At 45.5% G+C, this 19,341-nt stretch overlaps 1 protein-coding gene across 1 annotated transcript in view; it reads right to left on the reverse strand.

The window, feature by feature from the left end:
- The window catches only part of DOCK2 (dedicator of cytokinesis 2), a 1,347,187-nt gene that overhangs the window by 1,303,069 nt on the left and 24,777 nt on the right, over positions 1–19,341 (reverse strand). The window lies entirely within an intron of this gene.

The following is a 19,341-nucleotide window of genomic DNA, read 5'->3' on the forward strand; positions in this document are numbered from 1 at the left end:
TCACAAACAGTGCATTAGCACGAAGGATCTGAAATACCATCCTGACCTGCTTCACATGAGTGTTGTGAATTTGGATTCTGGGCTCCCCCGGTGGCTTCTGGTGGAATTGAACTTGTGACATCATCTTCCCTGTTCACCTGTTCTGATTAGATCTGGGTGTCGCTATATAACCTGGCTTCTCTGTTAGATGCTTGCCGGTCAACAATGTTATCAGAAGCCTCTCTGTGCTTGTTCCTGCTCCCAGACATCTACTAGATAAGTTGGACATTCGTCCATGTTTTGTTTTTGTATTTTGGTTCCAGTTCACAGCTGCAGTTTCGTTACTGTGTCTGGAAAGCTCTTGTTGATCAGGAATTGCCACTCTGGTATTATGAGTTAATGTCAGAGTCCTAAAGTAATTTCTGGATGTGTTTTGTTAGGGTTTTCTACTGACCATGAAAGTATGCTTTCTGTCTTCTGCTATCTAGCAAGCGGACCTCAAATTTGCTAAAACTATTTTCCTGCTGCGTTTGTTGTTTCATCTCATTTCACCACCAATATATGTGGGGGGCTTCTGTCTCCTTTTGGGGCATCTCTCTAGAGGTGAGTCAGGTCTTATATTTCCCTCTGCTAGCATTATTTAGTTCTCCGGCCGGCGCTGGGCATATAGGGATAAAAAGTAGGACATGCTACCTGGCTACTTCTAGATGATGCGGTAGTTTTAGTTCATGGTCAGTACAGTTACATCTTCCAAGAGCTTGTTCCTATAAAGGCTTATGCTAGTTCTCTGGCCATGGAGATCATGACAGTTTGACCGGCCACCTAAAGGGTTAAAATCCTTGGCTGAGAAAGGAGAGAAATAAGAAGTCTGCTGAGAGTTTTTTTTTTTTTTTTTTCTCTGTGCTCTTAATTGGATCATTTGCCAGTCTGTCTATGCTGCAGTCTTTCTTTTTTTTTCTCTCTCCTTATAATCTTTGAATGGCTTTGTGTTCACCTGTTAATAATGGATCTTCAGAGTGTAACTGCTGGTTTGAATAATCTCACCACGAAAGTACAAAATTTGCAAGATTTTATTATTCATGCTCCGGTATCTGAGCCGAGAATTCCTTTGCCGGAATTCTTCTCAGGGAATAGATCTAGCTTTCAGAATTTTAGAAATAATTGTAAGCTATTTTTGTCCCTGAAATCTCGTTCTGCTGGAGACCCTGCACAGCAGGTTGGGATTGTGATTTCCTTGCTCCGCGGCGACCCTCAAGACTGGGCTTTTGCATTGGCACCAGGGGATCCTGCGTTGCGCAATGTGGATGCGTTTTTTCTGGCCTTAGGCTTGCTTTATGAGGAACCTCATTTGGAACTTCAGGCAGAAAAAACTTTGATGTCCCTATCGCAGGGGCAAGATGAAGCTGAAATTTACTGCCAAAAATTCCGTAAATGGTCTGTGCTTACTCAGTGGAATGAGTGTGCCTTGGCGGCTACTTTCAGAGAGGGTCTCTCTGATGCCATTAAGGATGTTATGGTGGGGTTCCCTGTGCCTGCAGGTCTGAATGAGTCCATGACAATGGCCATTCAGATCGATAGGCGTCTGCGGGAGCGCAAACCAGTGCATCATCTGGCGGTGTCCACTGAGAAGACGCCAGAAAACATGCAGTGTGATAGAATTCTGTCCAGAAGCGAGCGGCAGAATTTTAGACGGAAAAATGGGTTGTGTTTCTATTGTGGGGATTCTACTCATGTTATATCAGCATGCTCTAAGCGTACTAAAAAGCTTGATAAATCCGTTTCCATTGGCACTTTACAGTCTAAATTTATTTTGTCTGTGACCCTGATTTGCTCTTTGTCATCTATTACTACGGACGCCTATATCGACTCTGGCGCCGCTTTGAGTCTTATGGATTGGTCCTTTGCCAATCGTTGTGGGTATGATTTAGAGCCTTTGGAGACTCTTATTCCTCTGAGGGGGATTGACTCCACCCCATTGGCTAATAATAAACCACAATACTGGACACAAGTGACTATGTGTATTAATCCGGATCACCAGGAGACTATTCGTTTTCTGGTGTTGTATAATCTACATGATGATTTGGTGCTGGGATTGCCATGGCTGCAGTCTCACAACCCAGTCCTTGACTGGAGAGCTATGTCTGTGTTGAGCTGGGGATGTAAGGGGACTCATGGGGACGTACCTTTGGTGTCCATTTCATCATCTATCCCCTCTGAAATCCCTGAGTTCCTGTCTGATTATCGTGACGTCTTTGAAGAACCCAAGCTGGGTTCACTACCTCCGCACCGTGAGTGCGATTGTGCTATAGATTTAATTCCGGGTAGTAAATACCCAAAGGGTCGTTTATTTAATCTGTCTGTGCCTGAACATACTGCTATGCGAGAATATATAAAGGAGTCCTTGGAAAAGGGACATATTCGTCCATCGTCATCTCCCTTAGGAGCCGGTTTTTTCTTTGTGTCAAAAAAAGACGGCTCTTTGAGACCATGTATTGATTATCGGCTTTTGAATAAAATCACGGTTAAATATCAATACCCATTGCCGTTGCTGACTGATTTGTTTGCTCGCATAAAGGGGGCCAAGTGGTTCTCTAAGATTGATCTCCGTGGGGCGTATAATTTGGTGCGGATCAGGCAGGGGGATGAGTGGAAAACCGCATTTAATACGCCCGAGGGCCACTTTGAGTATTTGGTGATGCCTTTTGGTCTTTCTAATGCCCCTTTAGTCTTCCAGTCCTTTATGCATGATATTTTCCGCGATTTTTTGGATAAATTTATGATAGTGTATCTGGATGATATTCTGATTTTTTCGGATGATTGGGACTCTCATGTCCGGCAAGTTAAGAGGGTTTTTCAGGTTTTGCGGTCTAATTCTCTGTGTGTCAAGGGTTCTAAGTGCGTTTTTGGGGTTCAGAGAATTTCCTTTTTGGGATATATTTTTTCTCCCTCTTCCATTGAGATGGATCCTGTCAAGGTTCAAGCTATTTGTGATTGGACGCAGCCCTCTTCTCTTAAAAGTCTTCAGAAATTTTTGGGCTTTGCCAACTTTTACCGTCGATTTATTTCTGGTTTTTCGGATGTCGTTAAGCCATTGACCGATTTGACTAGACAGGGTGCTGATGTTGCTAATTGGTCCCCTGATGCTGTGGAGGCCTTTCAGGAGCTTAAGCGCCGTTTTTCTTCTGCCCCTGTGTTGCGTCAGCCTGATGTGACTCTTCCTTTTCAGGTTGAGGTCGACGCGTCTGAGATCGGGGCTGGGGCAGTGTTGTCGCAGAAAAGTTCTGACTGCGCCGTGATGAGGCCTTGTGCCTTCTTTTCCCGTAAATTTTCGCCCGCTGAGCGGAATTATGATGTTGGGAATCGGGAGCTTTTGGCCATGAAGTGGGCGTTTGAGGAGTGGCGCCATTGGCTCGAGGGGGCCAGACATCAGGTGGTGGTATTGACTGACCACAAAAATTTGATCTATCTTGAGACCGCCAGGCGCCTGAATCCTAGACAGGCGCGCTGGTCATTATTTTTCTCTCGGTTTAATTTTGTGGTATCGTACCTACCGGGTTCTAAGAATGTTAAGGCGGATGCCCTTTCTAGGAGTTTTGAGCCTGATTCACCCGGCAACTCTGACCCCACAGGTATTCTTAAGGAGGGAGTTATCTTGTCAGCCGTTTCTCCAGACCTGCGGCGGGCCTTGCAGGAGTTTCAGGCGGATAGACCGGATCGTTGTCCGCCTGATAGGTTGTTTGTTCCTGATGATTGGACCAGTAGAGTCATCTCTGAGGTACATTCTTCTGCATTGGCAGGTCATCCTGGAATTTTTGGTACCAGGGATTTGGTGGCAAGATCCTTCTGGTGGCCTTCCCTGTCACGGGATGTGCGAGGCTTTGTGCAGTCTTGTGACGTTTGTGCTCGGGCCAAGCCTTGTTGTTCTCGGGCTAGTGGATTATTGTTGCCCTTGCCTATTCCTAAGAGGCCTTGGACACACATCTCGATGGATTTTATTTCAGATCTGCCTGTTTCTCAGAAGATGTCTGTCATCTGGGTGGTGTGTGACCGTTTTTCTAAGATGGTCCATTTGGTTCCCCTGCCCAAATTGCCTTCTTCTTCCGAGTTGGTGCCCCTGTTTTTTCAAAATGTTGTTCGTTTGCATGGTATTCCTGAGAATATCGTTTCTGACAGAGGAACCCAATTCGTGTCTAGATTTTGGCGGGCATTCTGTGCTAGGATGGGCATAGATTTGTCTTTTTCGTCTGCTTTTCACCCTCAGACTAATGGCCAGACCGAGCGGACTAATCAGACCCTGGAGTCATATCTGAGGTGTTTTGTGTCTGCTGACCAGGATGATTGGGTTGCTTTTTTGCCATTGGCGGAGTTCGCCCTCAATAATCGGGCCAGCTCTGCCACTTTGGTGTCCCCGTTTTTCTGTAATTCGGGGTTCCACCCTCGATTTTCCTCCGGTCAGATGGAATCCTCGGATTGTCCTGGAGTGGATGCGGTGGTGGAGAGATTGCATCATATCTGGGGGCAGGTGATGGACAATTTAAAGTTGTCCCAGGAGAAGACTCAGCTTTTTGCCAACCGTCACCGTCGTGTTGGTCCTCGGCTTTGTGTTGGAGATTTGGTGTGGTTGTCTTCTCGTTTTGTCCCTATGAAGGTCTCATCTCCTAAGTTTAAGCCTCGGTTCATCGGTCCGTATAAAATATTGGAGATTCTTAACCCTGTTTCCTTCCGTTTGGACCTCCCTGCATCCTTTTCTATTCATAACGTTTTTCATCGGTCGTTATTGCGCAGGTATGAGGCACCGGTTGTGCCTTCCGTTGAGCCTCCTGCTCCGGTGTTGGTTGAGGGTGAGTTGGAGTACGTTGTGGAAAAAATCCTAGACTCCCGTGTTTCCAGACGGAGACTCCAGTATCTGGTCAAGTGGAAGGGATACGGCCAGGAGGATAATTCTTGGGTCACTGCATCTGATGTTCATGCCTCTGATCTGGTTCGTGCCTTTCATAGGGCCCATCCTGATCGCCCTGGTGGTTCTGGTGAGGGTTCGGTGCCCCCTCCTTGAGGGGGGGGTACTGTTGTGAATTTGGATTCTGGGCTCCCCCGGTGGCTTCTGGTGGAATTGAACTTGTGACATCATCTTCCCTGTTCACCTGTTCTGATTAGATCTGGGTGTCGCTATATAACCTGGCTTCTCTGTTAGATGCTTGCCGGTCAACAATGTTATCAGAAGCCTCTCTGTGCTTGTTCCTGCTCCCAGACATCTACTAGATAAGTTGGACATTCGTCCATGTTTTGTTTTTGTATTTTGGTTCCAGTTCACAGCTGCAGTTTCGTTACTGTGTCTGGAAAGCTCTTGTTGATCAGGAATTGCCACTCTGGTATTATGAGTTAATGTCAGAGTCCTAAAGTAATTTCTGGATGTGTTTTGTTAGGGTTTTCTACTGACCATGAAAGTATGCTTTCTGTCTTCTGCTATCTAGCAAGCGGACCTCAAATTTGCTAAAACTATTTTCCTGCTGCGTTTGTTGTTTCATCTCATTTCACCGCCAATATATGTGGGGGGCTTCTGTCTCCTTTTGGGGCATCTCTCTAGAGGTGAGTCAGGTCTTATATTTCCCTCTGCTAGCATTATTTAGTTCTCCGGCCGGCGCTGGGCATATAGGGATAAAAAGTAGGACATGCTACCTGGCTACTTCTAGATGATGCGGTAGTTTTAGTTCATGGTCAGTACAGTTACATCTTCCAAGAGCTTGTTCCTATAAAGGCTTATGCTAGTTCTCTGGCCATGGAGATCATGACACATGAGACTCCCAATGATCGGAGAAAACCAAGATATCATCCAAATATACAATCATAAATTTATCCAGATACTCCCGGAAAATATCATGCATAAAGGACTGAAACACAGATGGAGCATTAGAGAGCCCGAAAGGCATCACCAGATATTCAAAATGGCCTTCGGGCGTATTAAATGCTGTTTTCCATTCATCACCCTGTTTAATACGAACAAGATTATACGACCCCTCGAAGGTCGATCTTGGTAAACCAGCTAGCCCCTTTAATCCGAGCAAACAAATCTGAAAGTAAAGGTACAGGGTACTGGAATTTAACCGTGATCTTATTGAGAAGGCGATAATCTATACAGGGCCTCAAGGAGCCATCCTTCTTGGCAACAAAAAAGAACCCTGCTCCCAACGGTGACGAAGACGGGTGAATATGCCCCTTCTCTAAGGACTCCTTTACATAACTCCGCATAGCGGCATGCTCTGGCACAGACAGATTGAAAAGTCGACCCTTAGGGAACTTACAGCCAGGAATCAAATTAATAGCACAATCACAGTCCCTATGAGGAGGCAGGGAACTAGACTTAGGCTCATCAAATATATCCTAGAAATCCGACAAAAACTCAGGAACTTCAGAAGAAGGGGAAGAGGAAATTGACATCACAGGAATATCACTATGTATCCCTTGGCAACCCCAACAAGTCGCAGACATAGATTTCCAATCCAGCACTGGATTATGTACCTGTAACCATGGAAAACCCAGCACAACAGCATCATGCAAATTATGCAACACCAAAAAGCAAATATTTTCCTGATGTGCTGGAGCCATGTACATGGTCAAATGTGTCCAGTACTGAGGTTTATTCTTGGCCAATGGCGTAGCATCAATCCCCCTCAAGGGAATAGGGCTCTGCAAAGGCTCCAAGGAAAAACCACAGCGCCTGGCAAAGTCTAAGTCCATTAAGTTCAGGGCAGCGCCAGAATCCACAAATGCCATTACAGAAAAGGACGACAATGAGCAAATCAGAGTAACAGACAAGAGAAATTTAGGCTGTATAGTACTAATAGCAACAGACCTAGCGACCTTCTTAGTACGCTTAGGACAATCAGAAATAGCATGAGCAGAATCACCACAGTAAAAACACAGCCCATTCTGACGTCTGAATTCCTGCCGTTCTGCTCTAGTCAAAGTCCTATCACATTGCATAGGCTCAGGACTCTGCCCAGAGGACACCGCCATATGGTGCACCACCTTACGCTCACGCAGGCGCCGATCAATCTGAATGGCCAGAGACATTGATTCGTTCAAACCAGCAGGTGTGGGGAACCCCACCATAACATCCTTAAGGGCTTCAGAAAGACCCTTTCTGAAGATAGCTGCCAGGGCATCCTCATTCCATTTTGTAAGCACAGACCACTTTCTAAATTTCTGGCAGTAAATTTCTGCTGCTTCCTGACCCTGACACAGAGCCAGCAAGATTTTTTCTGCCTGATCCACAGAATTAGGTTCATCATAAAGCAGTCTGAGTGCTTGAAAAAATGCATCTACATTGAGTAATGCAGGATTCCCTGGCTCAAGGGAGAATGCCCAGTCTTGCGGGTCTCCACGGAGCAGAGAAATAACAATCTTCACCTGCTGATCGGAGTCACCAGAGGAACGGGGTCTCAGAGCAAAAAACAATCTGCAATTATTTTTGAAGTTCAAAAATTTAGATCTATCCCCAGAAAACAAATCAGGAATAGGAATTCTAGGCTCAGAAACTGGAGTCTGGACAACATAATCTTGGATACGCTGTACCCTTGCAGCGAGATGATCAACACGCGAGGACAAACCCTGAACCTCCATATCAGTACCCAAATACTAAACCACCCAAAGATTAAGGGAAAAAAAAAGACAAAACAAGCTACAAAAAAAAAAAAAATTACTCAGAACTTTCTTTTCCTTCTTTAGAGATGTATTTAACACATTGTGGGCCAGCTGTACTGTTATGACCTGGTGGTAACGGAGCAGCACTGATATGACCTGGTGGGAACGAAGCAGCACTGATATGACCTGGTGGGTACGGAGCAGCACTGAAATGACCTGGTGGGTACGGAGCAGCACTGATATGACCTGGTGGGTAAAATAGATCATGAACAAGCTCTGAGGAGGTGGTAGCTTTACTGACCGCAATCCCTAATCCTAATACAAACACTAGAAATAGCCATGGGACGTTCCTGTCACTCCCTAGACGCCTCTTCACAGCCTAAGAACTAACTATCCCTAAAGATGGAAATAGAAAACTATCTTGCCTCAGAGAAATTCCCCAAAGGAAAGATAGCCCCCCACATATATTGACTGTGAGTGGAGAGGGAAATGACTAACGCAGGGATGAAAACAGATTTTAGCAAAGGAGGCCAACTCTGACTAGATAGACAGAAATAGGAAAGGGAACTGTGCGGTCAGTATATAGAACCTAAAAATCCACGCAGAGATTACAAAAATAACCTCCACACCGACTCACGGTGTGGAGGGGCAATTCTGCTTCCCCAGAGCTTCCAGCTAGCCTGAATGTTTCATAATGACAAGCTGGACAAAAAGAGACATAACTTTAAACATAACAGTAAGTACAAGAACTAGCAAGAACTTATCTTATGCTGACATGGACAGGCCATCAGAGAAGTCCAAGGAGAAGACTGAGTCTAACCTAGAAGAACATTGACAGCTGGCATGAATTACAGGCCAGAGCCCTGTTAAATACCAAGGCCAAGGGAGCCGATTAGTGAAGTCAGCTGCCAGGCCAAACTCAGGAGCAGCAGTTCCACTCAAACCCACCAGAGGGAGCCCAAGGGCAGAACTCCCAAAAGTATCATTCACAACCACAGGAGGGAGCCCAAGAACGGAATTCACAACAGTAGAGGGAGTTTGCCCGTAAGAGGTCAAAGACTTTGCGAACATCTCTCCGATGGGAGTCGATATCTGGAGAGTAGATAAGAATATCATCCAGATAGACTACGACCGACGTGGTGAGCATATCACGGAAGATGTCGTTCACAAAGTCTTGGAAAACGGCTGGGGCATTACAGAGCCCGAAGGGCATCACCAGATACTCATAGTGCCCATCCCTGGTGTTAAAAGCCGTCTTCCATTCATCCCCCTCATGGATGCGAATCAGATTGTAAGCACCCCGCAGATCTAATTTTGTAAATACCCTTGCTCCCCGTAGCCTATCAAAAAGCTCAGATATCAGGGGTAATGGGTATTTGTTCTTAACGGTGATGGCGTTAAGACCCCTGTAGTCAATACATGGACGCAGTTCCCCATTCTTCTTCTGAACAAAGAAGAACCCAGCCCCAGCAGGCGACACTGACTTCCTAATGAACCCTCTTGCCAGATTTTCTTGGATGTACTGAGACATAGCCTCTGTCTCCGGGAGAGATAATGGATAAACTCGACCCCGGGGAGGCTCAGCACCAGGCAAGAGGTCAATAGGACAGTCATAGGGAGGCTCAGCACCAGGCAAGAGGACAATGGGACAATCATAGGGGCGGTAAGGTGGAAGGGTCTCCGCCGCCTTTTTGGAGAACACGTCCGCATGAGACCAGTATTGCTTGGGGAGAGAGGATAGATGTGCGGGTACCTCAGTAGTAGCAACCTGAACGCACTCCCTTTGACACCTACCCTCACAAGACTTACCCCATCCCAAAATTCTGCCAGAAGACTACTCGATATGTGGAGAGTGGTACCGTAACCAAGGTATCCCCAACAGGACCTCAACAATACCCTCAGGTATGACAAGCAGAGATATTGTCTTCTGATGGGATGGCGACATGGACAGAGTAAAATGAATGGTCTGGTGAGTTATCTGTGAAGGTAGTGTCGACCCATTCACTACTCGTACCGTAACTGGTTGCGCTAGCATAACCAGGGGTATTGCGTGATGTTGGGCAAAGGCGGAAGACATTAAATTGCCCTCTTCCCCAGAATCTACGCAGAGCTCTACTGAGTGGGAAGATGAGTCCCCTTAAAGGACAATTTTGAGGCAAATGTCGCCGTATCTAGTGTACCTCCCCCGAGTACCACTAGAGGCTGACGTCTCCTCGACCGCTGAGAACATCTGGTGGCAAGATGTCCAGACTGCTGGCAAACATGAGAAACCTTGGATGCCCAAGCGGTCCGGGACTTAGAATCCGCTCGTGACACCTCCCTGGCCTTATGTGACTCAGGAACCAGGACCGGAGATTCCAGAGGTCTGGCGAAGGTGGGAGTCAGCCGAAACCTCTGCCTACACTGGGCTCGCTCAAACCTCCGCTCGTTATAACGGATGTCAATGTGGGTAGAGACAGTTATTAACTCCTCCAGTGTGGCTGGAATCTCCCTAGTTGCCAGAGAGTCCTTAACGTGATCAGCCAGCCCCCTCCAAAATATGGGGATAAGGGCTTTATCCGACCACTCCAGCTCTGAAGCTAAAGTTCGGAAATGGATGGTGAACTGGCTGACCAAGGACTCACTCTGAGTTAATGCCAGCAGTTGGAGCGCCGTATCATGGGTGACTTGAGGTCCTAAGAAGACCTGTTTCAGAGTGCTCAGAAACAACGGAGCACTCTGCACCACATGATCGCCACGCTCCCACAGCGGCGTAGCCCATTCCAACGCCCTGTCCGATAAGAGGGACACAATAAATCCCACCTTAGAACGCTCTGTGGGAAAACGTGCAGCCAGAAGCTCAAGGTGAATAGAGCACTGACTCACGAATCCCCTACAAGATCTGCTTTCTCCAGAAAATTTTTCTGGGAGCGGGAGGCGCGAAAATGTCAGAACAGGGGTGGCAGTGGACAAAGTTGCTGCAGCCACACTAGCAGCCTGTACAGCAACTGCAGAAATATCCACAGCTGATGTTGAGCTCTCGAGAGCCGCCAACCTACTCTCCAGCTGCTGGATATACCGCAAAGATTGCTGTATGTCCGCCATTTACTAGCCAGACCCTGGCGCTAGTATTATGTTAGGGCTAGCGGAACGCACCTAATGAAAGTATATATTTTATTAGGATAGATGGGTTTGCAGCCCGGGGTCCACCGTGCAGGAGAACCTGCTGCTAGCAAATAGCGGAACTAATGGCAGTGTTAGCTAACTCTGTTACTTCACAGAGCAGCCGTGAACTCAAAGCGCTGCGCCCTGTTAGACTCCACAGAGGCACAGGTTAACTGCCTAAACAAGAACAGTCAGTGGTCTTGCACGCACACGAAACTCCTCGCCGGAGTTGCCAGCATTCTAGGGGTTTATTTCGGCCAGGTCCCTGAACACACAAGCATACGAACTCCTCGCCGGAGGTGCCAGCATTCTAGGGGCTTATTTCAGCCGGGTCCCTGAACACACTCATACAAGACCACACTGGCGCAAAGTACATAAATGAAAGCAATACTAGCGCATGGCCATGCGGCCATGCGAGCCTTATATAGCTGCAGCAAGTAAAAGACCTTCCTAGAAGGACCAATGATAGGCTGCCATACTTGAGCATGTGACCCTAAATCTCCACTGAGAGATCTTGCCCTGGGCATGCTCAGTGTGTGCCAAGCAGGACTTAGTGCTAGCACCTACAGGACCTTCCTGAAAGGACCAATGGACTTAGCTGCAGTATCTGACCATGTGACCCTCGATCTCCACTGAGAGATCTTACTCAGGGCATGCTCAGAACGAGAAGAGCAGGACTTAGTCCCAGAAGCGTCTGCTCGCCGCTGCCCAGCACTGACTTCAATGGTAGAAGCAGGAAAAGCAGCAGTAACTCTTTGTACAGAGTGGAACTGAGCAAGACGCTGGGACCGATGTCTCCGCTGAGCAGGCTCCACTGCGGCAGGAGAAGAATGGGAAACCGCAGCGGAGATGGACCGAGATTCCCCCTGTGCAGAGGCGGGAACTCGACCCCTAACAATATGATTTTTTATTTTTATGGCTCTACGTTATAAACTTCTGTGAAGCACTTGGGGGTTCAAAGTGCTCACCACACATCTAGATAATTTCCTTCAGGGGTCTAGTTTCCAAAATGGTTTCACTTGTGGGGGGTTTCCACTGTTTAGGCACATCAGGGGCTTTCCAAATGCGACATGGCATCTGATTTCAATTCCAGCCAATTTTGGATTGAAGAGTCAAACAATGCTCCTTCCCTTCCGAGCTCTGCCATGCATCTAAACAGTGGTTTACCCCTAAATATGGGGTATCAACGTACAATGTTCCATTTTTTTTCCACAAATATTTGCAAGTCATATAAAATAAATTTTACCACCAATATGAAGTACAATATGTCACAAAATAACAATGTCAGAATCACCGGGATCCATTGAAGCGTTCCAGAGTTATTACATCATAAAGGGACAGTGGTCAGAATTGTAAAAATTGGCTTGGTTATTAGCATGCAAACCACCCTCGGGGGTAGAGGAGTTAAGAACACAAAAATGAAAAGTTTGAAAATAGAAAATTTTTTAAAAATGTTTAAAATTTTTTGTGTTTTCATAAATAAACGCAAAAAATATTGACCAAAATTTGATACTATCATGAAGTACAACAGGTCTTGAAAAAACAATCTTAGAATCACTGGGATGAGTTATTTCATAAAATGACACTGGTCAGGATTAGTGTTGAGCATTCCGATACCGCAAGTATCGGGTATCGGCCGATATTTGCTGTATCAGAATTCCGATACCGAGTTCCGATATTTTTGTGATATCGGAAATCGGAATCGGAAGTTCCCAGTGTATGGTTTCCAGGGTCTGCAGGAGAGGAGACTCTCCTTCAGGCCCTGGGATCCATATTCATGTAAAAAATAAAGAATTAAAATAAAAAATATGGATATACTCACCCCTCCGGCGGACCCTGGACCTTAGCGATGTAACCGGGAGCCTCCGTTCCTAAGAATGCAGTGAGTTTAGGACCTGCGATGATGTTGCGGCTTGTGATTGGTCACGTGAGCAGTCACATGAGCGGTCACGCGGCCAATCACAAGCCGCGACGTCATCGAAGGTCCTTAACTCTGCATTCTTAATAACGGAGGCACCGCTAAGAGCAGGGGCCGCCGGAGGGGTGAGTATATCAATATTTTTTATTTTTATTCTTTATTTTATACATGAATATGGATCCCAGGGCCTGAAGGAGAGTTTCCTCTCCTTCAGACCCTGGGAGCCATTCCGATATTTTGTGTCCCATTGATATGCATTGGTATCGGGTATCGGTATCGGCGAGATCCGATATTTTGCCGGTATCGGCCGATCCAATCTGATACCGATACCTTTGCATATCGGAAGGTGTCGCTCAAAACTAGTCAGGATTGAAAAGTTTGGCCTAGTCAAGAAGGTGAAAACAGGCTCATGCTGAAGGGATTAACCCCTTAAGGACCAGAGGTATTTTTGTTTTTGCGCTTCCATTTTTTGCTCCCCTCCTTCCCACAGCCATATCTTTTTTACTTTTCCATCAATATGGCCATGTGAGGGCCTGTTTTTTGAGGAATGAGTTGTACTTTTGAAGAGTACACTTGATTTTACCATATCATGTACTGGAAAATGGGGAAAAAAATCAAAATGCGGTGAAATTGCAAAAAAAGTGCAATTCCACAATTGTTTTTTTAATTTTTTTTATCCATGTCTGCCCAATGCTAGAAATGACCTGCCATTATGATTTTCCAGGTCATTATGAGTTCACAGACACAAAACATATCTATGTTCCTTTTTATTTAAGTGGTGGAAAAAAATTCCAAAGTTTATAAAAAAAAAGGTGCCATTTTCCAACACCAGTAGTGTCTCCATTTTTCGGGATCTGGGGCCGGGTGTGGGCTTGTTTTTTGCAAGCCGATCTGACATTTTTATTGATACCATTTTGGTATGTGTACGATCTTTTGATCGCCCGTTATTCCATTTTATTGCAATGTTGCAGCGATAAAAATAACTCTGGTTTCGTTTTCTGGTGTTTCGTTTTTTTTTCTTGCTACACCGTTTACGTATTATATTAATTCTTTTTATATATTGGTATATCGGGTAAATCTGAAGGCAGCGATACCAAATATGTGTATATTAGAGTTTTTTTATTGTTTTATTTTGAAAGGGGCTAAGGGGGGTGTTTTGAACTTTTATATTTTTTAATTTTTTTCATATTTTGAAAAACTTTTTTTTACTTTTTACTTGCTTCAATAGTCTCCTTGGTAGACTAGAAGCTGAGACCATCCGATTGCTTGTGCTACATAGAGCAGGGCTGCCGATATACTCACTTGCTATGAGCGCCGATGCTGGATGGCTAGACAGGCTGAATACATGTGAGGAATGTCTGTTTGTTAGGGAATTCCCACAAGCATTCAGGCTGTCCAGCAGCTGTAAATCATGCAGCTGAGGCGAAGAAAACTAAATCTCTGAGCACTAACAAATACTCAGAGATCACCCGAGCACGCTCTGGAAGACCCGAGCAACAATGCTATTCACTCATCACTAGTGGTGACATAAGGAAATTGTAGCTCAGCACATAGCCACTGCGGCAAGAGAAGCATGGTAGAGAGATAACACGATGCAGATCATACAATTCTTGGTCGTTTAAGCCCAGCAAAGGCAGCTCAAGCAGAAGCAGTACCGTTTACCCCTATGAAACACAGTGGACAGCCAGCAGATGTGAGAGTGGCATGGCTGATGCAAGAGTATCGTAGTAACGCCTTACGATGGGGCAGACCATAAAATGCTTGGAAGTTTAGGGCCAGTAATGGCAGCCCCTGCAGCAGCAGTACTACATTATAGATTACATGATGGATTGGGAGGAGATGTCAGGCAGATTGTGGTTCATTCGGTTTGGTTGAAGCAGAATGGAATAGATGACAGTCAGTGGACAGACAGGCAGGTGGTGCAGCAATTTTAAATGAATATCTGCATTAAACCATGCCTGATTGATTTTGACAAATATAAGGATTTCCACCCATATAGCGAATAACGTGGACAGTTTTGATGTGAAAAATCCACCAGCCATGCTGAAGATCCTTGCTGACATTACACTGGGAATGTAAAAGATAGTTTTTCCATAGAACACTAGATTAGTTCTTGGAACTGGTCCAATTTGTTGACCCAGAAAGCCATGGGATCAGGCTATCAGCTTGGGAAAGATCATAGTCTAGGTCAGAGGTGTCAAACTGCATTCCCTCGAGGGTCGCAAACCATGAGTGTTTTCAAGATTTCCTTAGCATTCCACAAGGTGCTGGAATCATTCTGTGCAGGTGATTAAATTATCACCTGTGCAATACAAGGAAATCCTGAAAACATGACCTGTTTGCGGCCCTCAAGGAATGCAGTTTGACACCTCTGGTCTAGGTAAAACTGAGCCTGGCTGGTCAGGTGGTGCAACTCAGCTGATGTGGATCAGTTTTTTCACTGGCAGATAAGCCATCTGATCCATGAAGTGATATTGCAATTGCTGTTGCTACTGCCTCAGATTTTTGTAAAATTGTTGGTGACAGAAATTTGCACTTATGGAATTAAAATAATTTAGTTTTGAAAATTTTAAACTACTTTGCGCTTTCTAATAATTTTTTCCATTCTGACCTGCATTGCACTGGAGACCCATACATGTAGAAGTGTTGACTTTGAAGAGAATGGGTAGCGTTCTCTTGGACAGTCAAACGGCCAGCAATAGTTTGCTATGCAAAAGCTATATCAAATAGGGAACACAGGTTTTCTTGTGAATATGCTAATACCAGCACCCCAAAAAAGTATCATTTAAAAAAAATAAAAAATAAAAATTTCACTTGAAATTAAATAAAATGGGATTGGATAATTTTCCACATGATTATTTGATTTTTTTCAGTTCTGTAAATATCAAGGAAGAGAGAACAGCAAATCTGGTTGATCCCAGTGCTCTTAATATGTGCCCTTATACTCGGTTAAAAAAGCGATCCTTGCATCTCCCTTGTTCCCCCTAGAACCACCAGTAGTTGTCTCTACAAATCTAAGTTCCCTGCCTAAAAGTCACTTTATTACATTAAAGACATAAACTGATCTTTAACAGCAAGTCCTTTTATGTAAATGAAGCCTTTGATTAGTCAATGGAGTGTTAGGGTACCGTCACACAGTGCCATTTTAATCGCTACGACGGTACGATTCGTGACAATCTAGCGATATCCATACGATATCGCAGTGTCTGACACGCAGCAGCGATCAGGGACCCTGCTGAGAATCGTACGTCGTAGCAGATCGTATGGAACTTTCTTTCGTCGCTTGATCACCCGCTGACATCGCTGGATCGTTGTGTGTGACAGCGATCCAGTGATGTGTTCGCTTGTAACCAGGGTAAACATCGGGTAACTAAGCGCAGGGCCGCGCTTAGTAACCCGATGTTTACCCTGGTTACCAGCGTAAACGTAAAAAAAACAAACAGTACATACTCACATTCCGGTGTCTGTCCTCCGGCGTCTCAGCTTCTCTGCACTGTGAGCGCCTGCCAGCCGGAAAGCGAGCACAGCGGTGACGCGGTGACGTCACCGCTGTGCTTTCCGGCTATGGCGCTTACACAGTGGAGAGAAGCAGAACGCCGGGGGACAGACACCGGAATGTAAGTATGTACTGTTTTTTTTTTTTACGTTTACGCTGGTAACCAGGGTAAACATCGGGTTACTAAGCGCGGCCCTGCGCTTGGTAACCCGATGTTTACCCTGGTTACCCGGGAACTTCGGCATCGCTCCAGCGCCGTGATTGCACAGTGTGACCGCAGTCTACGACGCTGGAGCGATAATCATACGACGCTGCGACATCACGAATCGTGCCGTCGTAGCGATCAAAATTGCACTGTGAGACAGTACCCTTAGTGATCTCAAACTAGTCGGCCCACTTAGCATATTATCACGCCACTGTGGGTGTGATAACAAGACTTAGGGTACCGTCTCACAGTGGCACTTTGGTCGCTACGACGGCACGATCCGTGACGTTCCAGCGACATACGTACGATCTCGCTGAGTCTGACACGCTACTGCGATCAGGGACCCCGCTGAGAATCGTACGTCGTAGCATATCGTTTGAAACTTTATTTCGTCGCTGGATCACCCGCTGACATCGCTGCATCGGCGTGTGTGACGCCGATGCAGCGATGTCTTCACTGGTAACCAGGGTAAATATCGGGTTACTAAGCGCAAGGCCGCGCTTAGTAACCCGATGTTTACCCTGGTTACCATTGTAAATGTAAAAAAAAAAACACTACATATTCACATTCCGGTGCCTGTCACATCCCCGGGCGTCCGCTTCCCTGCACTCCTCCTGCATCCTGTGTCAGCGCCGGCCGGCCGTACATCAGAGCACATCAGTGACGTCACCGCTCTGCTTTCCGGCTGCGCTTACACAGGATGCAGGAGGAGTGCAGGGAAGCGGACGCACGGGGACGTGACAGGCACCGAAATGTAAGTATGTAGTGTTTTTTTTTTTTTACATTTACAATGGTAACCAGGGTAAACACCTGGTTACTGAGCGCGGCTCTGCACTTAGTAATCCGATGTTTACCCTGGTTACCCGGGGACTTCGGCATCGTTGGTCGCTGGAGAGCTGTCTGTGTGACAGCTCTCCAGCGACCACACAAGGACTTTCCTACGATCACGGCCAGGTCGTATCGCTGGTCGTGATCGTTGGAAAGTTGCTGAGTGTGACGGTACCCTGAGGGCTCATACTCACTTGCAGGAAACTCGGATGAGTCTCGCATGTTAATACCCAGCACTGCTGCCGGCACTCAGATCGGAGAGTGCGGCCGCATAGGAATGCATGCAGCCGCACGCTTCGCTCCTCTGTGCCAGGTGCAGTTCCGGGTATTGACGTGCGAGACTCAACTGAGTTTCTTGCAAGTGAGTATGAGCCCTTAGGCTGAGTCACACTAGAGAAGAATACAGCCGACTGCTATGCGAGAAAAAATCACATAGCACTCGGACCTCTGATAATCTATGGGGCAGCTCCCATCACACCCAATGCAAGTCTATGGTTGAGAGAAAAAAAATCACACACCACATGGACCATCAGTGTGACTTACGAGAAAGACGCATCGGTGTCCTTTGAAAAGCCAGCAATTCATGTGTGGTGTACAGTAAAATCACACTGACAGGTTAGAATAGAATAGATAGAATACATATATACACATAGAATAGGTGCATATATATATATATATATATATATATATATATATATATATATATATATACAGTTAGGTCCATATATATTTGGACAGAGACAACATTTTTCTTATTTTGGTTATAGACATTACCACAATGAATTTTAAACAAAACAATTCAGATGCAGTTGAAGTTCAGACTTTCAGCTTTCATTTAAGGGTATCCACATTAAAATTGGATGAAGGGTTTAGAAGTTTCAGCTTCTTAACATGTGCCACCCTGTTTTTAAAGGGACCAAAAGTAATTGGACAGATTCAATAATTTTAAATAAAATGTTTATTTTTAGTGCTTGGTTGAAAACCCTTTGTTGGCAATGACTGCCTGAAGTCTTGAACTCATGGACATCACCAGACTCTGTGTTTCCTCCTTTTTGATGCTCTGCCAGGCCTTCACTGCAGTGGTTTTCAGTTGCTGTTTGTTTGTAGGCCTTTCTGTCTGAAGTTTAGTCTTTAACAAGTGAAATGCATGCTCAATTGGGTTGAGATCAGGTGACTGACTTGGCCATTCAGGAATATTCCACTTCTTTTGTTTAATAAACTCCTGGGTTTCTTTGGCTTTATGTTTTGGGTCATTGTCCATCTGTAGTATGAAACGACGACCAATCAGTTTGGCTGCATTTGGCTGGATCTGAGCACACAGTATGGCTCTGAATACCTCAGAATTCATTCGGCTGCTTTTGTCCTGTGTCACATCATCAATAAACACTAGTGACCCAGTGCCACTGGCATCCATGCATGCCCAAGCCATCACACTGCCTCCGCCGTGTTTTACAGATGATGTGATATGCTTTGGATCATGAGCTGTACCACGCCTTCGCCATACTTTTCTCTTTCCATCATTCTGGTAGAGGTTGATCTTGGTTTCATCTGTCCAAAAAATGTTCTTCCAGAACTGTGCTGGCTTTTTTAGATGTTTTTTAGCAAATTCCAGTCTAGCCTTTTTATTCTTGATGCTTATGAGTGGCTTGCACCGTGCAGTGAACCCTCTGTATTTACTTTCATGCAGTCTTCTCTTTATGGTAGATTTGGATATTGATACGCCGACCTCCAGGAGAGTAATGTTCACTTGGTTGGCTGTTGTGAAGGGGTTTCTCTTCACCATGGAGATTATTCTGCGATCATCCACCACTGTTGTCTTCTGTGGACGCCCAGATCTTTTTGCATTGATGAGTTCACCAGTGCTTTCTTTCTTTCTCAGGATGTACCAAACTGTAGATTTTGCCACTCCTAATATTGTAGCAATTTCTCGGATGTTTTTTTTCTGTTTTCGCAGCTTAAGGATGGCTTGTTTCACCTGCATGGAGAGCTCCTTTGACCGCATGTTTACTTCACAGCAAAACCTTCCAAATGCAAGCACCACACCTCAAATCAACTTCAGGCCTTTTATCTGCTTAATTGAGAATGACATAACAAAGGGATTACCCATACCTGTCCATGAAATAGCCTTGG

The sequence above is a fragment of the Ranitomeya variabilis genome, chromosome 5 (genome assembly GCF_051348905.1).
Source record: "Ranitomeya variabilis isolate aRanVar5 chromosome 5, aRanVar5.hap1, whole genome shotgun sequence".
Lineage (NCBI taxonomy): Eukaryota > Metazoa > Chordata > Amphibia > Anura > Dendrobatidae > Ranitomeya > Ranitomeya variabilis.